Source organism: Ranitomeya imitator, chromosome 5, assembly GCF_032444005.1.
Source record: "Ranitomeya imitator isolate aRanImi1 chromosome 5, aRanImi1.pri, whole genome shotgun sequence".
NCBI lineage: Eukaryota > Metazoa > Chordata > Amphibia > Anura > Dendrobatidae > Ranitomeya > Ranitomeya imitator.
In genome coordinates this window covers 162616080-162621520 of record NC_091286.1, presented here as the reverse complement: position 1 = coordinate 162621520, position 5441 = coordinate 162616080, and positions in this window count along the sequence as shown.

The window sequence follows — 5441 nt, the reverse complement described above, 5'->3', positions numbered from 1 at the left end:
GAAGCCATTGTCGGATGGATGGCAGCTAACGCATCGACTTCAATTAGTGCCACATCCTCTCAGGCACAGAGCACTGAAGAGAAACCATCTGTCTCTTCACCACCTGCCAAATTGCCCAGGCAGTCAGAGAGCCCAGGACAGGAGTCATCTCTACTTCTTTTCTCTGAATCTCTTGGCTTGGAAATGTGAAGAAGAGGCAGTATGCAGTGATGCCCAACAGCTTTGTCTCTCTGAATCTGAAGAGGCGGGTGGGACAGTGCCTCTGGTCAGCACACCTCAGTACGCATCTGATGATGAGACGCAGGTGCCACTTTCTGGTGCGTACTCTGCTGCCGAGACTACCCAGGAGAAGCAGTTGGTGGAAGAGGTTAGCGTAGATGAAGAGGTCCTTGACCCATCATGGCGTGAGGTACAGAAAGGTGGTGGAAGCAGCTCTGAGGAAGAGATTCCCCGAACGGCCCAAAAAGGGAGAGGGAGGGGGAAGACTGCGGTGCCTGTAGCCTCCACTTCGGCACCCATTAGGAGCATGCCTCTTCCGAAAGCCAAAGTGGGCGCTCCCAAGACTTGCAGTGCCTGGTCCTTTTTTGACACAGTTGCAGATGACATTTGCTTTGTCAAATGCAAGCTGTGTCATCAGAAAATCAAACGTGAGAAGAGTGTCAGCAACCTCAATACCACAGATATGTGGAAACATGTGCGGACCAAGCACGCGGTGGAGTTACAAAAACACACTGAAGACCTAGGCCAACCTACAGCGGCACCTACCACCTCTTCAGCTCATGTTGTTGCTTCTTTCTCCAGCTCACACACAGCTGGTTCGGCTTCCTCACAGGATCGCCATGGAAGAACCTCTGGCACCGTTGTCCAGCGACCCAGTGTAATTCCACCCACAGCACCACGTTCCTAGTTATCTTCACACTCCCAGCCCACGCTACAGCCATCGGTAGCACAGGTATGGGAGAAAAGGCGGCCATTCTCGGCAAACCACCCACGAGCACAGGCTCTGAATGCAGGCATTGCAAAACTTCTGTCCCTTGAAATGCTCTCATTCAGGCTGATGGAGACTGACAGCTTCCGTAAATTGATGGCATTGGCAGTCCCACAATACAATGTGTCCAGCCGCTTTTATTTTAGCAGGCAAGCCGTCCCTGCCCTGCAAAAGCATGTATAAGGAAACATTAAACATGCGCTACTAAACGCCGTCAGTAGCAAGGTCCACCTCACCACCGATGCGTGGACCAGTCACCATGGACAGGGACGATACCTTTTCCTCACCGCCCATTGGGTTAATGTTGTGGAGCCGGGTACAGATCGTGAGAGTGGTGCTCTACGTGTTCTGCCAACTCCTAGGATTGCAGGAATCCAGTCTGTGCACATTGACTCCTCCTCATACTCCAGTTCCTCAGAATCATCGCTGCAGGAGCCATCACGGTCCACCTCCACATGGACCCGTGAAAACTTACCTGATCTGACCGATATGAGCACTCATGTGTCAGTGGGGTTCAGTAATGACAGCTGTTCCCCTGCTGTGTAGTCAGCAACGTGTCCTGCGAACGCCACGCAGACACAACAGACATTAACCTCCCTCCATTTCAGGCCACGGCCTATACTCTGCTCTTCCTAGATTCCCTGGGCTTCAATACCGCCAATTGGTGCTCGGAATTGCAGGCTGCACAGAGAAAAACACTTGCTCATGTGTCAGTGGGGTTCAGTAACGCCAGCAGCTCCCCTGCTGTGTAGCCAGCAACATGTCCTGCGACCGCCACACAGACACAACAGATATTAAACTGCCTCCAGTGCAGACCTCGGCCTATACTCTGTTCCTCCTGCTGTCCCTGGGCACTTACACCACCAGTTCGTGCACGGAAGTGCTGTCTGTACAGTTAACAGCTGCTCCTCTGTTATTGGGGTTCAGTAACGTCAGCTGATCCCCAGCTGTGTATCCGGCAATGTGTCATGCGACCGCCACGCTGGCACAACATCAGATGTTAAAATGCCTCCAGTGCAGTCTTCGGCCTACACTCTGCTCCTCCTGCTGTCCCTGGGCACTTACACCGCCAGTTCGTACTCGGAAGTGCTGTCTGCACAGTCAACAGCTGCTCCTCTGTTATTGGGGTTCAGTAACGTCAGCTGATCCCCAGCTGTTTGTGCGGCAATGTGTCATGCGACCGCCACACTGGCACAACATAAGATATTAAACTGCCTCCAGTGCAGGCTTCGGCCTACACTCTTCTCCTCCTGCTGTCCCTGGGCACTTACACCACCAGTTCGTACTCGGAAGTGCTGTCTGCACAGTCAACACTTGCTGCCGTTTTATTGGGGTTCAGTAATGTCAGCTGATCCCCAGCTGTGTGTGCGGCAATGTGTCATGTGACCACCACGCTGGCACAACATCAGATATTAAACTGCCTCCAGTGCAGGCTTCGGCCTACACTCTGCTCCTCCTGCTGTCCCTGGGCACTTACACCGCCAGTTCGTGCTTGGAAGTGCTGTCTGCACAGTTAACAGCTGCTCCTCTGTTATTGGGGTTCAGTAACGTCAGCTGATCCCCAGCTGTTTGTGCGGCAATGTGTCATGCGACCGCCACACTGGCACAACATCAGATATTAAACTACCTCCAATGCAGGCTTCAGCCTACACTCTGCTCCTCCTGCTGTCCCTGGGCACTTACACCGCCAGTTCGTACTCGGAAGTGCTGTCTGCACAGTCAACACTTGCTGCTGTTTTATTGGGGTTCAGTAATGTCAGCTGATCCCCAGCTGTGTGTGCGGCAATGTGTCATGCGACCGCCACGCTGGCACAACATCAGATATTAATCTGCCTCCAGTGCAGGCTTCGGCCTACACTCTGCTCCTCCTGCTGTCCCTGGGCACTTACACCACCAGTTCATGCTCGGAAGTGCTGTCTGCACAGTTAACAGCTGCTCCTCTGTTATTGGGGTTCAGTAACGTCAGCTGATCCCCAGCTGTGTATCCGCAATGTGTCATGCGACCGCCACGCTGGCACAACATCAGATATTAAACTCCCTCCAGTGCAGGCTTCAGGCCTACACTCTGTTCCTCCTGCTGTCCCTGGGCACTTACACCGCCAGTTCGTGCTCGGAAGTGCTGTGTGCACAGTTAACAGCTGCTCCTCTGTTATTGGGGTTCAGTAGCGTCAGCTGATCCCCAGCTGTGTGTACGGCAATTATTACAGTCAGTTTCTAGCTATGATGCTGGGCTCCAACACCGCCAGTTGCTGCTCAGAAGTGTCTTTGGCACGGGTACTCCCTCCTGTCCAGCCTGGTTCCTGCACTCCTGCTGTTTCCGGGTAGTGTCAAGGTCACTTAGACTCCAAAACATTGTCCTGTCATGTTGCGGTCGGGTTAGCCGACTCCATGGTGCCTGCAGTTTAGGTGCTTCCTATGTGGGCTGCGGGAGGTGGCAATCAAGGCTGGTTCAGTAGTGCCAATAGGACAAGCTCCCCTTGTAGGACTATGGTTTTTCGGTAACTGTGGCCGGCTCGCAGCCTAGCTTTTGTTTCTTTTCCTGTGGAGCTTCTGCTGCCTATCCAGCACCATAAGCTGGTTCTTGGGAAGACAATCTTGACTAGGTCCCCCTGGTTCCAGCACCGTCAGCTGGTTCCAGGCAGAGCCTTTGGCTTAGGTGCCTCCTTCTGGGTATCCGAGTTCTACCAACGTCAGGTGGTCCTTAGTAGTGCCTTCAGGCACGGGTACCTCCTGCTTTAGTAACCGGTTCTAGTACCGTCAGCTGGTCCTCAGTCATGCCATTGGCTCTTCTACCTTCGGGTCGCCATTCGAGTTCCAGTACCGTCAGCTGGTTCTCGGCAGTGTCTTTTGCTCTTCTGCCTTCTGCTCCCCATCCTGGTTCCAGCACCATCAGCTGGTTCGGGGCAGAGCCTTTGGCTTAGGTGCCTCCTTCTGGGTATCTGAGTTCCACCAACGTCAGGTGGTCCTTGGTAGTGCTTTCAGGCACGGGTACCTCCTGCTTAGTAACCGGGTTCCAGTACCGTCAGCTGGTCCTCGGTCGTGCCATTGGCTCTTCTACCTTCGGGTCGCCATTCAAGTTCCAGTACCGTCAGCTGGTTCTCGGCAGTTCCTCAGCCTTCTTGTACCTCCTGCTACAGTTCCAAGTTCAACACCCTAAAGATGATGACCCTGAAGACCGAGAAGCAAAAGAACAAGAAGCTGCAGAACAAAAAGCAGAAGAACATTAAGCATAAGACTAAAAATCAGAGCAAAAGATATTATCTAAATTATAAGCAGAAGAAGACTAAGCAGTGTATGGGGGTGAGTCCATTCCTCCTCGTGGTGCCCCTGGAAAATACCTGCTGCTGCAGGCAAAACTGAACATTGGCAAATACTGTTGTAAATCTTTTGTGACAGGCAGAACGGAAGGTGTAATCTTCAAACATTTATAGATAACAACTACAGCAATGCCTGTCACAAATAAGAATATTATGAAGAAGAAGAATATGAGGAAGATGAAGAAGTAGAATATGAAGAGGTATAAGAGTTGAATAAGAAGAATATGGAGGATTTTTACAAAAAGAATAATAGGAAGAAGGTGAAGAAGATGAATAAGGTGAAGAAGATGTTGATGAAAAAGATGCTGCTGCTGAGGATGATGAAGAGGAAAGTGTGGGAGAAGTAAAAAAAGGTGCAGAGCATGGAAGTAGTGAAACATAAATATCTGACAAAATATAAAACATCGAAACATAGTCAATATCTTTGTAACTCCGAACGTCTTAAAAAAAAAATTAATTCCTGCTCTTCCATTTGATTTGGGCTAAACCTCTATGCCTTTAATGTCTCCTCCACCTCCCCCGATACATTCTGCGTTATTCTTTGTTGCTTTCCTTCATGTGGAATTAACCGCAAGAAAAGAAAGGGTTTATTTTAATTCCAATATTTTTGTTCTATTGACTTGCATTGGTATCGGGTATCGGTATCAGCGATATCCGATATTTTGTCGATATCGGCCTATCCAATCCGATACCAATACTTCCGAATATTGGAAGGTATCGCTCAACACTAGTCAAGATGGGGTGCAGAGTGTACATTAATGAGAAAAAAATGAACTTTTTTGAATTTACCAAATGGCTGCAATGAAACAAAGAGTGAAAAATTTCAAGGGGTCTGAATACTTTCCATACTCACTGTAACTATTACCTGTGGTTGCTTTTCTTTCAAGGCTGTGGGTTCACTTACAATTGTCCCTAAGAGCACTGCCATAAATAAAGAACAATTTTTAAAAATCCTCCTAAAGTAAATTCACCTAATGATCCAGGAGCAATTTGTGATGGACAATTCTTATAGCATGCTGGACATTATGCCATAAGGCAAACGTTATAACTAAGTGGCTTGGTGGATAAAGCATTGAGGCCGTCATATGCCTCCCCCTCCTTGAACAGTGTTCACATTAAATAAATGCGGTTCCACA